The sequence below is a fragment of the Calliopsis andreniformis genome, unplaced genomic scaffold (assembly GCF_051401765.1).
Source record: "Calliopsis andreniformis isolate RMS-2024a unplaced genomic scaffold, iyCalAndr_principal scaffold0031, whole genome shotgun sequence".
In the NCBI taxonomy this organism is placed as follows: Eukaryota; Metazoa; Arthropoda; class Insecta; order Hymenoptera; family Andrenidae; genus Calliopsis; species Calliopsis andreniformis.
Genome location: NW_027480440.1, coordinates 3,924,860 through 3,950,742, shown reverse-complemented (window position 1 = coordinate 3,950,742; position 25,883 = coordinate 3,924,860).

Below are 25,883 nucleotides of genomic sequence, written 5' to 3'. Positions count from 1 at the left end.
TGAGGATTGGGGATTGAGGATCTAGGATTGGAGATTGATTATTGTGGATTGAAGATTGAGTATTGAGGATTGAGGATTGAGAATTGAGAATTGAGTACGAGGACTGAGGGTTGAGTATTGATGTTTGAGGTCTGAGGATTGAGGATTGAGGATTGAGAATTGAGGACTGAGGATTGAGGATTGAAGATTGAGGATTGGGTGTTGAGGATTGAAGAATGACGATTGAGGATTGAGGTTTGAGGATTGAGGATTGAAGATTGAGTATTGAGGATTGAAGATTGAGGATTGAGGATTGAGGATTGAGGATTGAGGATTGAGGATTGAAGATTGAGTATTGAGGTTTGAAGGTTGAGGATTGAGGATTTAGGATTGAGGATTGAGGATTGAGAGTTAAAGACTGAGGATTGAAGATTGAGGATTGAGGATTGAGTATTGAGGATTGAGGATTGATTATTGAAGATTGAGTATTGAGGATTAAAGATTGAGGATTGAGGATTGAGGATTGAGGATTGAGCATGAGGGCTGAGGGTTGAGAATTGAGGATTGAGGACTGAGGACTAAGGATTGAGGATTAAGAATTGAGGATTTAGGATTGAGGATTGAAGATTGAGGATTGGGAATTGATGATTGAAGGATGAGGATTGAAGATTGAGGATTGGGTTTCGAGGATTGAAGAATGAGGATTTAGGATTGAGGATTGAGGATTGGAGATTGTAGACTGAGTATTGAGGATTGAAGGTTGAGGTTTGAGGATTGAAGACTGAGTATTGAGGATTGAAGATTGAGGATTGAGGATTGAGGATTGAGGATTGAGGATTGACGATTGATGATTGAACATTGAGTATTGTGGATTGAAGATTGAGGATCGAGGATTGAGGTTTGAGTATTGAAGATTGAGGATTGGGGATTGAGGATTGACGATTGAGGATTGAGTATTGAGGATTGAGAATTGAGGATTGATTACAGAAGATTGAGTATTGAGGATTGAAGATTGAGGACTGAGGATTGAGGATTGAGAATTGAGGATTGAGGATTGAGGATTGAAGATTGAGGATTGGGTATTGAGGATTGAGGATTGAGGATTGAGGATTGAGGATTGAGGATTGAGGATTGAGGATTGAAGATTGAGGATTGGGTATTGAGGATTGAAGAATGAGGATTGAGGATTGAGGATTGAGGATTGAGGATTGAAGATTGAGTATTGAGGATTGAAGGTTGTCTGTTGAGGATTGAGGATTGAGGATTGAGGATTGAGGATTGAGGATTGAAGATTGAGTATTGAGGACTGAAGATTGATGATTGAGGATTGAGGATTGAGGATTGAGGATTGAGGATTGAAGATTGAGGATTGATGATTGAGTATTGAGGATTGAAGGGTGAGTATTGAGGATTGCGGTTTGAGGATTGAGGATTGAAGATTGAGGATTGGGGACTGAGTGTTGAGGGTTGAATGATGAGAATTGATGTTTGTGGATAGAGATTTGAAGATTGCAGATTGAGTATTGGGTATTGAAAGCTGTGAATTGATGATCTTCTATTGAGGATTGTGAATTGACAACTGATTGTTGAGGACTGAGGTCTGAAGATTGAGGATTCAGGATTGGGGATTCAGGTTTGAGGTTAGAGGTCTGAGGATTGAGGATTGAGGATTGAGGATTGAGGATTGATGATTGAGGATTGCGGATTGAAGATTGAGGATTGGGTATTGCTGTTGGAATATTGAGGATTTAGGATTGAGGATCGAGGATTGAGGATTGAGGACAGAAGATTGAATATTGAAAATTGAAGATTGACGATTGAGTATTGATGGTTGTGTATTGAGGACGAGGACTGAGGGTTGAGTATTGCTGTTTGAGGTCTGAGGATTGAGGATTGAGGATTCAGAATTGAGGATTGAGGATTGAGGATTGAAGATTGAGGATTGGGTATTGATTATTGACGAATGAGGATTGAGGATTGAGGATTGAGGATTGAGGATTGAGGATTGAGGATTGAGTATTGAAGATTGAGTATTCATGTCTGAGTATTGAGGACTGAGGTTTGAGGATTGAGGATTGAGGATTGAAGATTGAGTATTGAGTATTGAGGATTGAAGATTGAGGATTGAGGATCGAGTATTGAGGATTGAGGATCGAGTATTGAGGATGGAGGATGCGGGCTGAGGGTTGAGGATTGAGGGTTGAGTATTGATGTTTGAGGTGTGAGGATTGAGGATTGAGGATTGAGGATTGAGGATTGAGGATTGAGGATTCAGGATTGAAGATTAAATATTGAGGATTGAAGATTGAGGATTGAGGATTGAGTATTGAGGTTTGGGGAATGATGATTGAGGATTGAGGATTGAGGTTTGAGGATTGAGGATTGAGGATTGAGGATTGAGTATTGAAAATTGAGTACTCATGACTGAGGATTGAGGACTGAGGTTTGAGGATTGAGGATTGAGGATTGAGGATTGAGGATTGAGGATTGAGTATTGAAGATTGAGGATTGATGATTGAGGAGTGAGGATTGACGATTGTGTATTGAGAATTGAGGATGAGGACTGAGGGTTAAGGATAGACGTTTGGGGAATTAGGATTGAGGATTTAGGATTGAGGATTGAGGATTGAGGATTGAGGATGGAGGATTGAAGAGAGAGGACTGAGTATTGAGGATAGAGTGTTGAGAATTGATGTTTGAGGACTGAGGTTTGATTATTGAATTTTGTGGATGAGTATTAAACCATGAGAATTCAGGACATTCTATTGAGTATTGAGAATTGAGGATTGATGGTTGAGTATTGAGGATTGATGGTTGAGGGTTGTGTGTTGATAATTGAGGTTGAGGATTGGTGATTGAGGATTGAGGATTGAAGATTGAGGATTGGGGATTGAGGATTCACGATTGAGGATTGAGTATTGAGGTTTGAGAATTGAGGATTGAGGATTGAGGATTGAGTATTGAGGATTGAAGACTGAGGATTGAGGATTGAGGATTGAAGATTGAGGACTGAGTGTTGATGGTTGAGTGATAAGAATTGATGTTTGTGGATTGAGATTTGAAGATTGAAGAATGGGGTTGAGTATTGAAAACTGTGAATTGAGGATATTCTATTGACGATTGAGGATGGAAAATTGATTTTTGAGGACTGAGGGCTGAAGATTGAGGATTCAGGATTGAGGATTCGGGATTGAGGTTTCAAGACTGGGGATTGAGGGTTGAGGATTGAGGATTGAGGATTGACGCTTGAGGACTGACGGTTGAGGATTGAGGTTTGAGGATTGTGGATAGAGGATTGAGAATGAGGGCTGAGGGTTGAGGATTGAGGTTTGAGTATAGAATCCTGAGAATTCAGGATACTCTATTGAGTATTGGGAATTGAGGATTGATGGTTGAGTATTGAGGATTGAGGATTGAGGATTGAGGATTGAGTATTGAAGATTGAGGATTGATGATTGAGGATTGATGATTGAGGATTGAGGATTGAGGATTGAGGATTGGTGATTCAGTATTGAGGATTGAAGATTGGGGATTGAGGATTGAGGATTGAGGATTCAGGATTGAGGATTCCGGATTGAGGTTTGAGGACTGAGAATTGAGGGCTGAGTATTGAGTATTGAGGATTGACGCTTGAGGATTGGGGATTGAGGATGGAGGATTGAAGAGAGAGGACTGAGTATTGAGGGTTCAGTGTTGAGTATTGATGTTTGAGGATTGAGATTTGATTATTGAATATTGACGATTGAGTATTGAATCATGAGAATTCAGGACATTCTATTGAGTATTGAGAACTGAGGATTGATGGTTGAGTATTGAGGATTGATGGTTGAGGGTTGTGTGTTGAATATTGAGGATTGAGGATTGAGGATTGAGGATTGAGCATTGAAGACTGAGTATTGAGGATTGAAGGTTGAGGATTGTAGGATTGAGGGTTGAGAATTGAGGATTGAATATTGAGGATTGGGGACTGAGTGTTGAGGGTTGAGTGATGAGAATTGATGTTTGTGGATAGAGATTTGAAGATTGCAGATTGAGTATTGAGTAATGAAAACTGTGAATTGAGGATATTCTATTGAGGACTGAGGATTAACAACAGATCGTTGTGGACTGAGGGCTGAAGATTGAGGATTCAGGATTGACGATTCAGTATTGAGGTTTGAGGACTGAGGATTGAGGATTGAGGATTGAGTATAGAGGATTGAAGATTGAGGATTGAGGATTGAGGATTGAGGATTGAGGTTTGAAGATTGAGGATTGGGGACTGAGTGTTGAGTGTTGAGTGATGAGAATTGATGTTTGTGGATAGAGATTTGAAGATTGCAGGTTGAGTATTGAGTATTGAAACCTGTGAATTGAGGATATTCTATTGAGGATTGAGGATTCACAACTGATTGTTGAGGACTGAGGGCTGAAGATTGAGGATTCAGGATTGAGGATTCAGGACTGAGGTTTGAGGACTGAGGATTGAGGATTGAGGATTGAGGATTGAGGCTTGAGGATTGAGGATTGAGGATTGAAGATTGAGGATTGGGTATTGAGGATTGAACATTGAGGATTGAGGGTTGAGGATTGAGGATTGAGGATTGAGGATTGAAGATTGAATATTAATGATTGAAGATTGAGGATTGAGGATTGAGGGTTGTCGATTGAGGACGAGGACTGAGGGTTGAGTATTGATGTTTGAAGTCTGAGGATTGAGGTTTGATGATTGAGAATTGAGGATTGACGATTTAGGATTAAAGATTGAGGATTCGGTATTGAGGATTGAAGAATGAGTATTGAGGAGTGAGGACTGAGGATTGAGGATTGCAGATTGAGTATTGAGGATTGAAGATGGGGATTGAGGATTGAGGATTGAGGATTGATGGTTGAGTATTGAGGATTGAGGATTGAGGATTGAGGATTGAGTATTGAAGATTGAGGATTGATGATTGAGGATTGATGATTGAGGATTGAGGATTGAGGATTGAGGATTGGTGATTGAGTATTGAGGATTGAAGATTGGGGATTGAGGATTGAGGATTGAGAATTCAGGATTGAGGATTGAGGATTGAGGATTGAGGATTGAGGATTGAGTATTGAGGATTGAGAATTGAGGATTGATTACAGAAGATTGAGTATTGAGGATTGAAGATTGACGATTGAGGATTGAGGATTGAGGATTGAGGATTGAGGATTGAGGATTGAAGATTGAGTATTGTGGATTGAACATTGAGGATTGAGGATTGCGGATTGAGGATTGAGGATTGAAGATTGAGGATTGGGGACTGAGTGTTGAGGGTTGAGTGATGAGAATTGATGTTTGGGGATAGAGGTCTGAAGATTGCAGATTGAGTATTGAGTATTGAAAACTGTGAATTGATGATATTCTATCGAGGATTGTGGATTGACGTCTGACAGTTGAGGTCTGATGTCTGAAGATTGTGGATTCAGGATTCAGGATTCAGGATTGAGGTTTGAGGACTGAGGATTGAGGATTGATTACTGAGGGTTGAGGGTTGAGGATTGAGGATTGAAGATTGAGGATTGAGGATTGAGCATGAGGGCTGAGGGTTGAGGATTGAGGTTTGAGGACTGAGGACTGAGGATTGAGGATTGAGAGTTGAGGATTGAGGATTGAGGATTGAAGATTGAGGATTAGGTATTGAGGATTGAAGAATGAGCATTGAGGAATGAGGATTGAGGATAGAGGATTGAAGATTGAGTATTGAGAATTGATGCCTGACGATTGAGGGTTGAGGATTGAGGATTGAAGATTGACGATTGAGGATTGAGGATTGAGGATTGAGGATTGAGGATTGAGGATTGAAGATTGAGTATTGAGGATTGAAGATTGACGGTTGAGGATTGAGTATTGAGGATTGAGGATTGAGGATTGAGCATTGAAGACTGAGTATTGAGGATTGAAGGTTGAGGATTGTGGATTGAGGATTGAGAATTGAGGATTGAGGATTGAGGATTGAGGATTGAGGATTGAGGATTGAAGATTGAGTATTGAGGATTGAAGATTGAGGATTGAGGATTGAAGATTGAAGATTGAGGACTGAGTGTTGTGGGTTGAGTGATGAGAATTGATGTTTGTGGATTGAGATTTGACGATTGAAGAATGGGGATTGAGTATTGAAAGCTGTGAATTGAGGATATTCTATTGAGGATTGATGATTGACAATTGATTGCTGAGGACTGACGGGTGAAGATTGAGGAATCAGGATTGAGGATTCCGGATTGAAATTTGAGGACTGAGGATTGAGGGTTGAGGATTGAGGATTGAGGATTGACGCTTGAGGACTGAGGATTGAGGATGGAGGATTGAACAGAGAGGACTGAGTATTGAGGATTGAGTGTTGAAAATTGATGTTTGAGTATTGAGATTTGATTATTGAATTTTGTGGATTGAGTATTGAACCATGAGAATTCAGGATACTCTATTGAGTATTGAGAATTGAGTATTGATGGTTGAGTATTGAGGATTGATGGTTGACGGTTGTGTGTTAAATATTGAGGATTGAGGATTGAGGATTGAGGATTGAGGATTGAGAATTGAAGATTGAGTATTGATGATTGAAGATTAAGGATTGAGGGTTGATATTTGAGGATTGAGGACGAGGACTGACGGTTGAGTAATGAGGTTTGAGGATTGAGGATTGAGGATTGAGGACTGAGGATTGAGGATTGAGGGTTGTGGATTGAGGACGAGGACTGAGGGTTGAGTATTGATGTCTGAGGTCTGAGGATTGAGGATTGAGGATTGAGTATTGAGGATTGAGGATTGAGGAATGAGCATCGAAGAGTGAGCATTGAGAATCGAAGGTTGAGGATTGTGGATTGAGGATTGAGGATTGAGGATTGAATATTGAGTATTGGGGCCTGAGTGTTGCGGGTTGAGTGACGATAATTGATGTTTGTGGATTGAGATTTGAAGATTGTAGAATGGGGATTGAGTATTGAGAACTATGAATTGAGGATATTCTATTGAGGGTTGTGGATTGACAGTTAATTGTTGGGGACCGTCGGCTGAAGGTTGAGGATTCAGGATTGAGGACTCCGGATTGAAGTTTGAGGACTGAGGATTGATGGTTGAGGATTGAGGATTGAGGATTGACGCTTGAGGATTGAGGATTGAGGATGGAGGATTGAAGAGAGAGGACTGAGTATTGAGTATAGAGTGTTGAGAATTGATGTTTGAGGACTGAGGTTTGATTATTGAATTTTGTGGATGAGTATTAAACCATGAGAATTCAGGACATTCTATTGAGTATTGAGAATTGAGGATTGATGGTGGAGTATTGAGGATTGATGGTTGAGGGTTGTGTGTTGATAATTGAGGTTGAGGATTGGTGATTGAGGATTGAGGATTGAAGATTGAGGATTGGGGATTGAGGATTCACGATTGAGGATTGAGTATTGAGGTTTGAGAATTGAGGATTGAGGATTGAGGGTTGAGGATTGAGGATTGAGGATTGACGCTTGAGGACTGACGGTTGAGGATTGAGGTTTGAGGATTGTGGATAGAGGATTGAGAATGAGGGCTGAGGGTTGAGGATTGAGGTTTGAGTATAGAATCCTGAGAATTCAGGATACTCTATTGAGTATTGGGAATTGAGGATTGATGGTTGAGTATTGAGGATTGAGGATTGAGGATTGAGGATTGAGGATTGAGTATTGAAGATTGAGGATTGATGATTGAGGATTGATGATTGAGGATTGAGGATTGAGGATTGGGGATTGGTGATTGAGTATTGAGGATTGAAGATTGGGGATTGAGGATTGAGGATTGAGGATTCAGGATTGAGGATTCCGGATTGAGGTTTGAGGACTGAGAATTGAGGGCTGAGTATTGAGTATTGAGGATTGACGCTTGAGGATTGGGGATTGAGGATGGAGGATTGAAGAGAGAGGACTGAGTATTGAGGATTCAGTGTTGAGTATTGATGTTCGAGGATTGAGATTTGATTATTGAATATTGATGATTGAGTATTGAATCATGAGAATTCAGGACATTCTATTGAGTATTGAGAACTGAGGATTGATGGTTGAGTATTGAGGATTGATGGTTGAGGGTTTTGTGTTGAATATTGAGGATTGAGGATTGAGGATTGAGGATTGAGCATTGAAGACTGAGTATTGAGGATTGAAGGTTGAGGATTGTAGGATTGAGGGTTGAGAATTGAGGATTGAATATTGAGGATTGGGGACTGAGTGTTGAGGGTTGAGTGATGAGAATTGATGTTTGTGGATAGAGATTTGAAGATTGCAGATTGAGTATTGAGTAATGAAAACTGTGAATTAAGGATATTCTATTGAGGACTGAGGATTAACAACAGATCGTTGTGGACTGAGGGCTGAAGATTGAGGATTCAGGATTGAGGATTCAGAATTGAGGTTTGAGGACTGAGGACTGAGGATTGAAGATTGAGTATTGAGGATTGAAGACTGAGGATTAAGGATTGAGAATTGAGGATTGAGGATGAGGGCTGAGGGTTGAGGATTCAGGTTAGAGGCCTGAGGACTGAGGATTGAGGATTGAGAATTGAGGACTGAGGATTGAGGATTGAGGATTGAGGATTATGGATTGAGGATTGAAGATTGAGGATTGAGGATTGAGGGTTGTGGATTGAGGACGAGGACTCAGGGTTGAGTATTGATGTTTGAGTTCTGACGATTGAGGATTGAGGATTGAGAATTGAGGATTGAGGATTGAGGATTGAAGATTGAGGATTGGGTATTGAGGATTGAAGAATGAGGAGTGAGCATTGAGGATTGAGGATTGAGGACTGAGGATTGAGGATTGAGGATTGAGGATTGAAGATTGAGGATTGGGTATTGAGGATTGAAGAATGAGGATTGAGGATTGAGGATTGAGGATTGAGGATTGAAGATTGAGTATTGAGGATTGAAGGTTGTCTGTGGAGGATTGAGGATTGAGTATTGAGGATTGAGGATTGAGGATTGAGGATTGAAGATTGAGTATTGAGGATTGAAGATTGATGATTGAGGATTGAGGATTGAGGATTGAGGATTGAGGATTGAAGTTTGAGCATTGATGATTGAGTATTGAGTATTGAAGGTTGAGTATTGAGGATTGCGGTTTGAGGGTTGAGGATTGAAGATTGAGGATTGGGGACTGAGTGTTGAGGGCTGAATGATGAGAATTGATGTTTGTGGATAGAGATTTGAAGATTGCAGATTGAGTATTGTGTATTGAAAACTGTGAATTGATGATCTTCTATTGAGGATTGTGAATTGACAACTGATTGTTGAGGACTGAGGTCTGAAGATTGAGGATTCAGGATTGGGGATTCAGGTTTGAGGTTTGAGGTCTGAGGATTGAGGATTGAGGATTGAGGATTGAGGATTGATGATTGAGGATTGCGGATTGAAGATTGAGGATTGGGTATTGCTGTTTGAATATTGAGGATTTAGGATTGGGGATCGAGGATTGAGGATTGATGACTGAAGATTGAATATTGAAGATTGAAGATTGACGATTGAGTATTGATGGTTGTGTATTGAGGACGAGGACTGAGGGTTGAGTATTGCTGTTTGAGGTCTGAGGATTGAGGATTGAGGATTGAGAATTGAGGATTGAGGACTGAAGATTGACGATTGAGGATTGAGTATTGAGGATTGAGTATTGAGGATTGAGCATTGAAGACTGAGTATTGCGGATTGAAGGTTGAGGATTGTGGATTGAGGATTGAGAATTGAGGATTGAGGATTAAGGATTGAGGATTGAGGATGAGGGCTGAGGGTTGAGGATTCAGGTTAGAGGACTGAGGACTGAGGATTGAGGATTGAGAATTGAGGATTGAGGATTGAGGATTGAAGATTGAGGATTGAGGATTGAGGATTGAGAATTGAGGATTGAGGATTGAGGATTGAGGATTGAAGATTCAGTATCGAGGATTGAAGATTGAGAATTGAGGATTGAGGATTGAAAATTGAGGACTGAGTGTTGAGGGTTGAGTGATGAAAATTGATGTTTGTGGATAGAGATTTGAAGATTGCAGATTGAGTGTTGAGTATTGAAAACTGTGAATTGAGGATATTCTATTGAGGATTGAGGATTAACAACGGATTGTTGTGGACTGAGGGCTGAAGATTGAGGATTCAGGATTGAGGATTCAGGATTGAGGTTTGAGGACTGAGGATTGAGGATTGAGTATTGAGGATTGAGGATTGAGGATTGAAGATTGAGGATTGCGGATTGTCGACTGAGGATTGAGGATGAGGGATGAGGGTAGAGGATTGAGGTTTGAGGACTGAGGACTGAGGATTGAGGATTGAGAAATGAGGATTGAGGATTGAGGATTGAAGATTGAGTATTGAGGATTGAAGATTGAGGATTGAGGATTGAAGATTGAAGATTGAGGACTGAGTGTTGTGGGTTGAGTGATGAGAATTGATGTTTGTGGATTGAGATTTGACGATTGAAGAATGGGGATTGAGTATTGAAAGCTGTGAATTGAGGATATTCTATTGAGGACTGATGATTGACAATTGATTGCTGACGACTGACGGGTGAAGATTGAGGATTCAGGATTGAGGATTCCGGATTGAAGTTTGAGGACTGAGGATTGAGGGTTGAGGATTGAGGATTGAGGTTTGACGCTTGAGGATTGAGGATTGAGGATGGAGGATTGAACAGAGAGGACTGAGTATTGAGGATTGTGTGTTGAGAATTGATGTTTGAGTATTGAGATTTGATTATTGAATTTTGTGGATTGAGTATTGAACCATGAGAATTCAGGATATTCTATTGAGTATTGAGAATTGAGTATTGATGGTTGAGTATTGATGATTGATGGTTGACGGTTGTGTGTTGAATATTGAGGATTGAGGATTGAGGATTGAGGGTTGAGGATTGAGAATTGAAGATTGATTATTGATGATTGAAGATTAAGGATTGAGGGTTGATATTTGAGGATTGAGGACGAGGACTGACGGTTGAGGATTGAGGTTTGAGGATTGAGGATTGAGGATTGAGGACTGAGGATTGAGGATTGAGGGTTGTGGATTGAGGACGAGGACTGAGGGTTGAGTATTGATGTTTGAGGTCTGAGGATTGAGGATTGAGGATTGAGTATTGAGGATTGAGGATTGAGGAATGAGCATTGAAGAGTGAGTATTGAGGATCGAAGGTTGAGGATTGTGGATTGAGGATTGAGGATTGAGGATTGAATATTGAGGATTGGGGCCTGAGTGTTGCGGGTTGAGTGACGACAATTGATGTTTGTGGATTGAGATTTGAAGATTGTAGAATGGGGATTGAGTATTGAGAACTATGAATTGAGGATATTCTATTGAGGATTGTGGATTGACAATTAATTGTTGGGGACCGTCGGCTGAAGGTTGAGGATTCAGGATTAAGGACCCCGGATTGAAGTTTGAGGACTGAGGATTGATGGTTGAGGATTGAGGATCGAGGATTGACGCTTGAGGATTGAGGATTGAGGATAGAGGATTGAAGAGAGAGGACTGAGTATTGAGGATAGAGTGTTGAGAATTGATGTTTGAGGACTGAGGTTTGATTATTGAATTTTGTGGATGAGTATTAAACCATGAGAATTCAGGACATTCTATTGAGTATTGAGAATTGAGGATTGATGGTTGAGTATTGAGGATTGATGGTTGAGGGTTGTGTGTTGATAATTGAGGTTGAGGATTGGTGATTGAGGATTGAGGATTGAAGATTGGGGATTGGGGATTGAGGATTGAAGATTGAGGACTGAGTGTTGATGGTTGAGTGATAAGAATTGATGTTTGTGGATTGAGATATGAAGATTGAAGAATGGGGTTGAGTATTGAAAACTGTGAATTGAGGATATTCTATTGACGATTGAGGATTGAAAATTGATTTTTGAGGACTGAGGGCTGACGATTGAGGATTCAGGATTGAGGATTCGGGATTGAGGTTTCAAGACTGAGGATTGAGGGTTGAGGATCGAGGATTGAGGTTTGACGCTTGAGGACTGACGGTTGAGGATTGAGGTTTGAGGATTGTCGATAGAGGATTGAGAATGAGGGCTGAGTGTTGAGGATTGAGGTTTGAGTATAGAATCCTGAGAATTCAGGATACTCTATTGAGTATTGGGAATTGCGGATTGAAGGTTGAGGATTGTAGATTGAGGATTGAGGAATGAGCATTGAAGAGTGAGTATTGAGGATCGAAGGTTGAGGATTGAGGATTGAGGATTCAGGTTAGAGGACTGAGGACTGAGGATTGAGGACTGAGGATTGAGGATTGAGGGTTGTGGATTGAGGACGAGGACTGAGGGTTGAGTATTGATGTTTGAGGTCTGAGGATTGAGGATTGAGGATTGAGTATTGAGGATTGAGGATTGAGGAATGAGCATTGAAGAGTGAGTATTGAGGATCGAAGGTTGAGGATTGAGGATTGAGGATTGAGCATTGAAGACTGAGTATTGCGGATTGAAGGTTGAGGATTGTGGATTGAGGATTGAGAATTGAGGATTGAGGATTAAGGATTGAGGATTGAGGATGAGGGCTGAGGGTTGAGGATTCAGGTTAGAGGACTGAGGACTGAGGATTGAGGATTGAGAATTGAGGATTGAGGATTGAGGGTTGAAGATTGAGGATTGAGGATTGAGGATTGAGAATTGAGGATTGAGGATTGAGGATTGAGGAATGAAGATTCAGTATTGAGGATTGAAGATTGAGAATTGAGGATTGAGGATTGAAAATTGAGGACTGAGTGTTGAGGGTTGAGTGATGAAAATTGATGTTTGTGGATAGAGATTTGAAGATTGCAGATTGAGTGTTGAGTATTGAAAACTGTGAATTGAGGATATTCTATTGAGGATTGAGGATTAACAACGGATTGTTGTGGACTGAGGGCTGAAGATTGAGGATTCAGGATTGAGGATTCTGGATTGAGGTTTGAGGACTGAGGATTCTGGATTGAGGATTGAGGATTGAGGATTGAGGATTGAAGATTGAGGATTGCGGATTGTCGATTGAGGATTGAGGATGAGGGATGAGGGTAGAGGATTGAGGTTTGAGGACTGAGGACTGAGGATTGAGGATTGAGAAATGAGGATTGAGGATTGTGGATTGAAGATTGAGTATTGAGGATTGAAGATTGAGGATTGAGGATTGAAGATTGAAGATTGAGGACTGAGTGTTGTGGGTTGAGTGATGAGAATTGATGTTTGTGGATTGAGATTTGACGATTGAAGAATGGGGATTGAGTATTGAAAGCTGTGAATTGAGGATATTCTATTGAGGATTGATGATTGACAATTGATTGCTGACGACTGACGGGTGAAGATTGAGGATTCAGGATTGAGGATTCCGGATTGAAGTTAGAGGACTGAGGATTGAGGGTTGAGGATTGAGGATTGAGGATTGACGCTTGAGGATTGAGGATTGAGGATGGAGGATTGAACAGAGAGGACTCAGTATTGAGGATTGTGTGTTGAGAATTGATGTTTGAGTATTGAGATTTCATTATTGAATTTTGTGGATTGAGTATTGAACCATGAGAATTCAGGATATTCTATTGAGTATTGAGAATTGAGTATTGATGGTTGAGTATTGATGATTGATGGTTGACGGTTGTGTGTTGAATATTGAGGATTGAGGATTGAGGATTGAGGGTTGAGGATTGAGAATTGAAGATTGATTATTGATGATTGAAGATTAAGGATTGAGGGTTGATATTTGAGGATTGAGAACGAGGACTGACGGTTGAGGATTGAGGTTTGAGGATTGAGGATTGAGGATTGAGGACTGAGGATTGAGGATTGAGGGTTGTGGATTGAGGACGAGGAGTGAGGGTTGAGTATTGATGTTTGAGGTCTGAGGATTGAGGATTGAGGATTGAGTGTTGAGGATTGAGGATTGAGGAATGAGCATTGAAGAGTGAGTATTGAGGATCGAAGGTTGAGGATTGTGGATTGAGGATTGAGGATTGAGGATTGAATATTGAGGATTGGGGCCTGAGTGTTGCGGGTTGAGTGACGACAATTGATGTTTGTGGATTGAGATTTGAAGATTGTAGAATGGGGATTGAGTATTGAGAACTATGAATTGAGGATATTCTATTGAGGATTGTGGATTGACAATTAATTGTTGGGGACCGTCGGCTGAAGGTTGAGGATTCAGGATTAAGGAACCCGGATTGAAGTTTGAGGACTGAGGATTGATGGTTGAGGATTGAGGATTGAGGATTGACGCTTGAGGATTGAGGATTGAGGATAGAGGATTGAAGAGAGAGGACTGAGTATTGAGGATAGAGTGTTGAGAATTGATGTTTGAGGACTGAGGTTTGATTATTGAATTTTGTGGATGAGTATCAAACCATGAGAATTCAGGACATTCTATTGAGTATTGAGAATTGAGGATTGATGGTTGAGTATTGAGGATTGATGGTTGAGGGTTGTGTGTTGATAATTGAGGTTGAGGATTGGTGATTGAGGATTGAGGATTGAAGATTGAGGATTGGGGATTGAGGATTGAAGATTGAGGACTGAGTGTTGATGGTTGAGTGATAAGAATTGATGTTTGTGGATTGAGATTTGAAGATTGAAGAATGGGGTTGAGTATTGAAAACTGTGAATTGATGATCTTCTATTGAGGATTGTGAATTGACAACTGATTGTTGAGGACTGAGGTCTGAAAATTGAGGATTCAGGATTGGGGATTCAGGTTTGAGGTTTGAGGACTGAGGATTGAGGATTGAGGATTGAGGATTGAGGATTGAGGATTGAGGATTGATGATTGAGGATTGCGGATTGAAGATTGAGGATTGGGTATTGCTGTTTGAATATTGAGGATTTAGGATTGAGGATCGAGGATTGAGGATTGAGGACTGAAGATTGAATATTGAAGATTGAAGATTGACGATTGAGTATTGATGGTTGTGTATTGAGGACGAGGACTGAGGGTTGAGTATTGCTGTTTGAGGTCTGAGGATTGAGGATTGAGGATTGAGAATTGAGGATTGAGGATTGAGGATTGAGGATTGAAGATTGAGGATTGGGTATTGATTATTGACGAATGAGGATTGAGGATTGAGGATTGAGGATTGAGGATTGAAGACTGAGTATTGATGATTGAAGATTGAGGATTGAGGATTGAGGATTGAGGATTGAGGATTGAGGATTGAGGATTGATGATTGAACATTGAGTATTGTGGATTGAAGATTGAGGATTGAGGATTGAGCATTGAGGATTGCAGATTGAGGATTGGGGATTGAGGATTGACGATTGAGGATTGAGTATTGAGGATTGAGAATTGAGGATTGATTACAGAAGATTGAGTATTGAGGATTGAAGATTGAGGACTGAGGATTGAGGACTGAGGATTGAGGATTGAGGATTGAGGATTGAAAATTGAGGATTGATGATTGGGGATTGAGGATTGAAAATTGAGGATTGGGTATTGAGGATTGACGATTGAGAATTGAGGATTGAGGTTTGAGGACTGAGGATTGAGGATTGAAGATTGAGGATTGAGGACTGAGGATTGAGGATTGAAGATTGAGGATTGAGCATTGAAGATTGAGGATTGATGATTGAGGATTGAGGATTGAGGATTAAGGATTGAGGATTGAGGGTTGAGGATTTGAGATTGTGTATTGAGGATTGAAGATTGAGGATTGAGGATTGAGGATTGAGTATTGAAGATTCAGTATTGAGGATTGAAGTTTGAGAATTGAGGATTGAAGATTAAATATTGAGGATTGAAGATTGAGGATTGAGGATTCAGAATTGATGTTTGTGGATAGCGATTTGAAGATTGCAGATTGAGTATTGAGTATTGAAAACTGAGAATTGACGATATTCTATCGAGGATTGAGGATTGACAACTGATTATTGAGGACTGAGGGCTGAAGGTTGAGGATTCAGGACTGAGGATTCAGAATTGAGGTTTGAGGACTGAGGATTGAGGATTGAAGATTGAGTATTGAGGATTGAAGGCTGAGGATTGAGTATTGAGGATTGAGGATTGACGAAGAGGGCTGAGGTTTGAGGATAGAACTTTGAGGACTGAGGACTGAGGATTGAGGATTGAGAATTGAGGAATGAGGATGAGGTCTGAGGGTTGAGGATTGAGGTTTGAGGACTGAAAACTGAGGATTGAGGATTGAGGATTGAGGATTGAGGATTGAGGACTGAAGATTGAGGATTGAGAATTGAGGATTGAGGGTTGATTACTGAGGGTTGAGGATTGAGGTTTGAGTATAGAATCCTGAGAATTCAGGGTAGTCTATTGAGTATTGGGAATTGAGGATTGATGGTTGAGTATTGAGGATTGAGGATTGAGGATTGAGGATTGAGTATTGAAGATTGAGGATTGATGATTGAGGATTGATGATTGAGGATTGAGGATTGAGGATTGAGGATTGGTGATTGAGTATTGAGGATTGAAGATTGGGGATTGAGGATTGAGGATTGAGGATTCAGGATTGAGCATTGAAGACTGAGTATTGAGGATTGAAGGTTGAGGATTGTAGGATTGAAGATTGAGAATTGAGGATTGAATATTGAGGATTGGGGACTGAGTGTTGAGGGTTGAGTGATGAGAATTGATGTTTGTGGATAGAGATTTGAAGATTGCAGATTGAGTATTGTGTATTGAAAGCTGTGAATTGATGATCTTCTATTGAGGATTGTGAATTGACAACTGATTGTTGAGGACTGAGGTCTGAAGATTGAGGATTCAGGATTGGGGATTCAGGTTTGAGGTTTGAGGTCTGAGGATTGAGGATTGAGGATTGAGGATTGAGGATTGATGATTGAGGATTGCGGATTGAAGATTGAGGATTGGGTATTGCTGTTTGAATATTGAGGATTTAGGATTGAGGATCGAGGATTGAGGATTGAGCACTGAAGATTGAATATTGAAGATTGAAGATTGACGATGGAGTATTGATGGTTGTGTATTGAGGACGAGGACTGAGGGTTGAGTATTGCTGTTTGAGGTCTGAGGATTGAGGATTGAGGATTGAGAATTGAGGATTGAGGATTGAGGATTGAAGATTGAGGATTGGGTATTGATTATTGACGAATGAGGATTGAGGGTTGAGGATTGAGGATTGAGGATTGAGGATTGAGGATTGAGGATTGAGTATTGAAGATTGAGTATTCATGACTGAGTATTGAGGACTGAGGTTTGAGGATTGAGGATTGAGGATTGAAGATTGAGTATTGAGGATTGAAGATTGAGGATTGAGGATCGAGTATTGAGGATTGAGGATCGAGTATTGAGGATGGAGGATGCGGGCTGAGGGTTGAGGATTGAGGGTTGAGTATTGATGTTTGAGGTGTGAGGATAGAGGATTGAGGTTTGAGAATTGAGGATTGAGGATTGAGGATTGAAGATTGAGGTTTTGGAATTGAGGATTGGAGAATGAGGATTGAGGATTGAGGATTGAGGATTGAGGATTGAAGATTGAGTATTGAGGATTGAAGATTGAGGATTGAGGATTGAGGATTGAGGATTGAGTATTGAAGATTGAGTATTCATGACTGAGTATTGAGGACTGAGGTTTGAGGATTGAGGATTGAGGATTGAAGATTGAGTATTGAGGATTGAAGATTGAGGATTGAGGATCGAGTATTGAGGATTGAGGATCGAGTATTGAGGATGGAGGATGCGGGCTGACGGTTGAGGATTGAGGGTTGAGTATTGATGTTTGAGGTGTGAGGATTGGGGATTGAGGTTTGAGAATTGAGGATTGAGGATTGAGGATTGAAGATTGAGGTTTTGGTATTGAGGATTGGAGAATGAGGATTGAGGATTGAGGATTGAGGATTGAGGATTGAAGATTAAGTATTGAGGATTGAAGATTGAGGATTGAGGATTGAGGATTGTGGATTGAGGACTGAGGATTCAGTATTGAAGATTAAATATTGAGGATTGAAGATTGAGGATTGAGGATTGAGTATTGAGGTTTGGGGAATGATGATTGAGGATTGAGGATTGAGGTTTGAGGATTGAGGATTGAGGATTGAGGATTGAGTATTGAAGATTGAGTACTCATGACTGAGGATTGAGGACTGAGGTTTGAGGATTGAGGATTGAGGATTGAGGATTGAGGATTGAGGATTGAGTATTGAAGATTGAGGATTGATGATTGAGGAGTGAGGATTGACGATTGTGTACTGAGAATTGAGGATGAGGACTGAGGGTTAAGGATAGAGGTTTGGGGAATTAGGATTGAGGATTTAGGATTGAGGATTGAGGATTGAGGATTGATGATTGAGTATTGAAGATTGAGTATTCATGACTGAGGATTGAGTTATGAGGATTGAGGATTGAGGATTGAGAATTGAAGATTGATTATTGATGATTGAAGATTAAGGATTGAGGGTTGATATTTGAGGATTGAGAACGAGGACTGACGGTTGAGGATTGAGGTTTGAGGATTGAGGATTGAGGATTGAGGACTGAGGATTGAGGATTGAGGGTTGTGGATTGAGGACGAGGAGTGAGGGTTGAGTATTGATGTTTGAGGTCTGAGGATTGAGGATTGAGGATTGAGTGTTGAGGATTGAGGATTGAGGAATGAGCATTGAAGAGTGAGTATTGAGGATCGAAGGTTGAGGATTGTGGATTGAGGATTGAGGATTGAGGATTGAATATTGAGGATTGGGGCCTGAGTGTTGCGGGTTGAGTGACGACAATTGATGTTTGTGGATTGAGATTTGAAGATTGTAGAATGGGGATTGAGTATTGAGAACTATGAATTGAGGATATTCTATTGAGGATTGTGGATTGACAATTAATTGTTGGGGACCGTCGGCTGAAGGTTGAGGATTCAGGATTAAGGACCCCGGATTGAAGTTTGAGGACTGAGGATTGATGGTTGAGGATTGAGGATTGAGGATTGACGCTTGAGGATTGAGGATTGAGGATAGAGGATTGAAGAGAGAGGACTGAGTATTGAGGATAGAGTGTTGAGAATTGATGTTTGAGGACTGAGGTTTGATTATTGAATTTTGTGGATGAGTATCAAACCATGAGAATTCAGGACATTCTATTGAGTATTGAGAATTGAGGATTGATGGTTGAGTATTGAGGATTGATGGTTGAGGGTTGTGTGTTGATAATTGAGGTTGAGGATTGGTGATTGAGGATTGAGGATTGAAGATTGAGGATTGGGGATTGAGGATTGAAGATTGAGGACTGAGTGTTGATGGTTGAGTGATAAGAATTGATGTTTGTGGATTGAGATTTGAAGATTGAAGAATGGGGTTGAGTATTGAAAACTGTGAATTGATGATCTTCTATTGAGGATTGTGAATTGACAACTGATTGTTGAGGACTGAGGTCTGAAAATTGAGGATTCAGGATTGGGGATTCAGGTTTGAGGTTTGAGGACTGAGGATTGAGGATTGAGGATTGAGGATTGAGGATTGAGGATTGAGGATTGATGATTGAGGATTGCGGATTGAAGATTGAGGATTGGGTATTACTGTTTGAATATTGAGGATTTAGGATTGAGGATCGAGGATTGAGGATTGAGGACTGAAGATTGAATATTGAAGATTGAAGATTGACGATTGAGTATTGATGGTTGTGTATTGAGGACGAGGACTGAGGGTTGAGTATTGCTGTTTGAGGTCTGAGGATTGAGGATTGAGGATTGAGAATTGAGGATTGAGGATTGAGGATTGAGGATTGAAGATTGAGGATTGGGTATTGATTATTGACGAATGAGGATTGAGGATTGAGGATTGAGGATTGAGGATTGAAGACTGAGTATTGATGATTGAAGATTGAGGATTGAGGATTGAGGATTGAGGATTGAGGATTGAGGATTGAGGATTGATGATTGAACATTGAGTATTGTGGATTGAAGATTGAGGATTGAGGATTGAGCATTGAGGATTGCAGATTGAGGATTGGGGATTGAGGATTGACGATTGAGGATTGAGTATTGAGGATTGAGAATTGAGGATTGATTACAGAAGATTGAGTATTGAGGATTGAAGATTGAGGACTGAGGATTGAGGACTGAGGATTGAGGATTGAGGATTGAGGATTGAAAATTGAGGATTGATGATTGGGGATTGAGGATTGAAAATTGAGGATTGGGTATTGAGGATTGACGATTGAGAATTGAGGATTGAGGTTTGAGGACTGAGGATTGAGGATTGAAGATTGAGGATTGAGGACTGAGGATTGAGGATTGAAGATTGAGGATTGAGCATTGAAGATTGAGGATTGATGATTGAGGATTGAGGATTGAGGATTAAGGATTGAGGATTGAGGGTTGAGGATTTGAGATTGTGTATTGAGGATTGAAGATTGAGGATTGAGGATTGAGGATTGAGTATTGAAGATTCAGTATTGAGGATTGAAGTTTGAGAATTGAGGATTGAAGATTAAATATTGAGGATTGAAGATTGAGGATTGAGGATTCGGAATTGATGTTTGTGGATAGCGATTTGAAGATTGCAGATTGAGTATTGAGTATTGAAAACTGAGAATTGACGATATTCTATCGAGGATTGAGGATTGACAACTGATTATTGAGGACTGAGGGCTGAAGGTTGAGGATTCAGGACTGAGGATTCAGAATTGAGGTTTGAGGACTGAGGATTGAGGATTGAAGATTGAGTATTGAGGATTGAAGGCTGAGGATTGAGTATTGAGGATTGAGGATTGACGAAGAGGGCTGAGGTTTGAGGATAGAACTTTGAGGACTGAGGACTGAGGATTGAGGATTGAGAATTGAGGAATGAGGATGAGGTCTGAGGGTTGAGGATTGGGGTTTGAGGACTGAAAACTGAGGATTGAGGATTGAGGATTGAGGATTGAGGATTGAGGGCTGAAGATTGAGGATTGAGAATTGAGGATTGAGGGTTGATTACTGAGGGTTGAGGATTGAGGTTTGAGTATAGAATCCTGAGAATTCAGGATACTCTATTGAGTATTGGGAATTGAGGATTGATGGTTGAGTATTGAGTATTGAGGATTGAGGATTGAGGATTGAGTATTGAAGATTGAGGATTGATGATTGAGGATTGATGATTGAGGATTGAGGATTGAGGATTGACGATTGGTGATTGAGTATTGAGGATTGAAGATTGGGGATTGAGGATTGAGGATTGAGGATTCAGGATTGAGGATTCCGGATTTAGGTTTGAGGACTGAGAATTGAGGGCTGAGTATTGAGTATTGAGGATTGACGCTTGAGGATTGAGGATTGAGGATGGAGGATTGAAGAGAGAGGACTGAGTATTGAGGAATCAGTGTTGAGTATTGATGTTTGAGGATTGAGATTTGATTATTGAATATTGATGATTGAGTATTGAATCATGAGAATTCAGGACATCCTATTGAGTATTGAGAACTGAGGATTGATGGTTGAGTATTGAGGATTGATGGTTGAGGGTTGTGTGTTGAATATTGAGGATTGAGGATTGAGGATTGAGGATTGAGCATTGAAGACCGAGTATTGAGGATTGAAGGTTGAGGATTGTAGGATTGAAGATTGAGAATTGAGGATTGAATATTGAGGATTGGGGACTGAGTGTTGAGGGTTGAGTGATGAGAATTGATGTTTGTGGATAGAGATTTGAAGATTGCAGATTGAGTATTGAGTAATGAAAACTGTGAATTGAGGATATTCTATTGAGGACTCAGGATTAACAACTGATTGTTGAGGACTGAGGTCTGAAGATTGAGGATTCAGGATTGGGGATTCAGGTTTGAGGTTTGAGGTCTGAGGATTGAGGATTGAGGATTGAGGATTGATGATTGAGGATTGCGGATTGAAGATTGAGGATTGGGTATTGCTGTTTGAATATTGAGGATTTAGGATTGAGGATCGAGGATTGAGGATTGAGCACTGCAGATTGAATATTGAAGATTGAAGATTGACGATTGAGTATTGATGGTTGTGTATTGAGGACGAGGACTGAGGGTTGAGTATTGCTGTTTGAGGTCTGAGGATTGAGGATTGAGGATTGAGAATTGAGGATTGAGGATTGAGGATTGAAGATTGAGGTTTGGGTATTGATTATTGACGAATGAGGATTGAGGATTGAGGATTGAGGATTGAGGATTGAGGATTGAGGATTGAGGATTGAGTATTGAAGATTGAGTATTCATGACTGAGTATTGAGGACTGAGGTTTGAGGATTGAGGATTGAGGATTGAAGATTGAGTATTGAGGATTGAAGATTGAGGATTGAGGATCGAGTATTGAGGATTGAGGATCGAGTATTGAGGATGGAGGATGCGGGCTGAGGGTTAAGGATTGAGGGTTGAGTATTGATGTTTGAGGTGTGAGGATTGGGGATTGAGGTTTGAGAATTGAGGATTGAGGATTGAGGATTGAAGATTGAGGTTTTGGTATTGAGGATTGGAGAATGAGGATTGAGGATTGAGGATTGAGGATTGAGGATTGAAGATTGAGGATTGAGGATTGAGGATTGAGGTTTGGGGTATGAGGATTGAGGATTGGGGATTGAGGATTGAAGATTGAGTATTGAGGATTGAAGATTGAGGATTGAGGATCGAGTATTCAGGATGGAGGATGCGGGCTGAGGGTTGAGGATTGATGTTTGAGTATTGCATCCTGAGAATTCAGGATATTCTATTGAGTATTGAGAATTAATGATGGTTGAGTATTGAGGATTGAGGATTGAGGATTGAGGATTGAGCATTGAAGATTGAGGATTGATGATTGAGGATTGAGGATTGAGGATTAAGTATTGAGGATTGAGGGTTGAGGATTTGAGATTGTGTATTGAGGATTGAAGATTGAGGATTGAGGATTGAGGATTGAGGATTGAAGATTCAGTATTGAGGATTGAAGTTTGAGAATTGAGGATTGAAGATTAAATATTGAGGATTGAAGATTGAGGATTGAGGATTCAGAATTGATGTTTGTGGATAGCGATTTGAAGATTGCAGATTGAGTATTGAGTATTGAAAACTGAGAATTGACGATATTCTATTGAGGATTCAGGATTGACAACTGATTATTGAGGACTGAGGGCTGAAGGTTGAGGATTCAGGACTGAGGATTCAGAATTGAGGTTTGAGGACTGAGGATTGAGGATTGAAGATTGAGTATTGAGGATTGAAGGCTGAGGATTGAGTATTGAGGATTGAGGATTGACGAAGAGGGCTGAGGTTTGAGGATAGAACTTTGAGGACTGAGGACTGAGGATTGAGGATTGAGAATTGAGGAATGAGGATGAGGTCTGAGGGTTGAGGATTGAGGTTTGAGGACTGAGAACTGAGGATTGAGGATTGAGGATTGAGGATTGAGGTTTGAGGACTGAAGATTGAGGATTGAGAATTGAGGATTGAGGGTTGATTACTGAGGGTTGAGGATTGAGGTTTGGGTATAGAATCCTGAGAATTCAGGATACTCTATTGAGTATTGGGAATTGAGGATTGATGGTTGAGTATTGAGGATTGAGGATTGAGGATTGAGGATTGAGTATTGAAGATTGAGGATTGATGATTGAGGATTGCGGATTGAAGATTGAGGATTGGGTATTGCTGTTTGAATATTGAGGATTTATGATTGAGGATCGAGGATTGAGGATTGAGGACTGAAGATTGAATATTGAAGATTGAAGATTGACGATTGAGTATTGATGGTTGTGTATTGAGGACGAGGACTGAGGGTTGAGTATTGCTGTTTGATGTCTGAGGATTGAGGATTGAGGATTGAGAATTGAGGATTGAGGATTGAGGCTTGAAGATTGAGGATTGGGTATTGATTATTGACGAATGAGGATTGAGGATTGAGGATTGAGGATTGAGGATTGAGGATTGAGGATTGAGTATTGAAGATTGAGTATTCATGACTGAGTATTGAGGACTGAGGTTTGAGGATTGAGGATTGAGGATTGAAGATTGAGTATTGAGGATTGAAGATTGAGGATTGAGGATCGAGTATTGAGGATTGAGGATCGAGTATTGAGGATGGAGTATGCGGGCTGAGGGTTGAGGATTGAGGGTTGGGTATTGATGTTTGAGGTGTGAGGATTGAGGATTGAGGTTTGAGAATTGAGGATTGAGGATTGAGGATTGAGGATTGAAGATTGAGTATTGTGGATTGAAGACTGAGGATTGAGGATTGAGGATTGAGGATTGGGGATTGAAGATTGAGGATTGAGGATCGAGTATTGAGGATTGAGGATCGAGTATTTAGGATGGAGGATGCGGGCTGAGGGTTGAGGATTGGGGGTTGAGTATTGATGTTTGAGGTGTGAGGATTGAGGATAGAGGTTTGAGAATTGAGGATTGAGGATTGAGGATTGAAGATTGAGGTTTTGGTATTGAGGATTGGAGAATGAGGATTGAGGATTGAGGATTGAGGATTGAGGATTGAAGATTGAGTATTGAGGATTGAAGATTGAGGATTGAGGATTGAGGATTGAGGATTGAGGATTGAGGATTGAGGACTGAGGGTTGTGGTTTGAGGACGAGGATTGAGGGTTGAGTATTGATGTTTGAGGTGTGAGGATTGAGGATTGAGGTTTGAGAATTGAGGATTGAGGATTGAGGATTGAAGATTGAGGTTTTGGTATTGAGGATTGGAGAATGAGGATTGAGGATTGAGGACTGAGGATTGAGGATTGAAGATTGAGTATTGAGGATTGACGATTGAGGATTGAGGATTGAGGATTGAGGATTGAGGATTGAGTATTGAAGATTGAGTATTCATGACTGAGTATTGAGGACTGAGGTTTGAGGATTGAGGATTGAGGATTGAAGATTGAGTATTGAGGATTGAAGATTGAGGATTGAGGATCGAGTATTGAGGATTGAGGATCGAGTATTGAGGATGGAGGATGCGGGCTGACGGTTGAGGATTGAGGGTTGAGTATTGATGTTTGAGGTGTGAGGATTGGGGATTGAGGTTTGAGAATTGAGGATTGAGGATTGAGTATTGAAGATTGAGGTTTTGGTATTGAGGATTGGAGAATGAGGATTGAGGATTGAGGACTGAGGATTGAGGATTGAAGATTGAGTATTGAGGATTGAAGATTGAGGATTGAGGATTGAGGATTGTGGATTGAGGACTGAGGATTCAGGATTGAAGATTAAATATTCAGGATTGAAGATTGAGGATTGAGGATTGAGTATTGAGGTTTGGGGAATGATGATTGAGGATTGAGGATTGAGGTTTGAGGATTGAGGATTGAGGATTGAGGATTGAGTATTGAAGATTGAGTACTCATGACTGAGGATTGAGGACTGAGGTTTGAGGATTGAGGATTGAGGATTGAGGATTGAGGATTGAGGATTGAGTATTGAAGATTGAGGATTGATGATTGAGGAGTGAGGGTTGACGATTGTGTATTGAGAATTGAGGATGAGGACTGAGGGTTAAGGATAGAGGTTTGGGGAATTAGGATTGAGGATTTAGGATTGAGGATTGAGGATTGAGGATTGATGATTGAGTATTGAAGATTGAGTATTCATGACTGAGGATTGAGTTATGAGGATTGAGGATTGAGGATTGAGAATTGAAGATTGAGTATTGAGGATTGAAGATTGAGGATTGAGGATTGAGGATTGAGGATGGAGGATGAGAGCTGAGGGTTGAGGATTGAGGTTTGAGTATTGAATCCTGAGAATTCAGGATATTCTATTGAGTATTGAGAATTGAGAATTGATGGTTGAGTATTCAGGATTGAGGATTGGGGATTGAGGATTGAGTATTGAAGATAGAGTATTGATGATTGAGGATTGAGGATTGAAAATTGAGGATTGGGTATTGAGGATTGACGATTGAGAATTGAGGATTGAGGATTGAGGACTGAGGATTGAGGATTGAAGATTGACGATTGAGGACTGAGGATTGAGGATTGAAGATTGAATATTGATGGCTGAAGATTGAGGATTGATGATTGAGGGTTGTGGATTGAGGACGAGGACTGAGGGTTGGGTATTGATG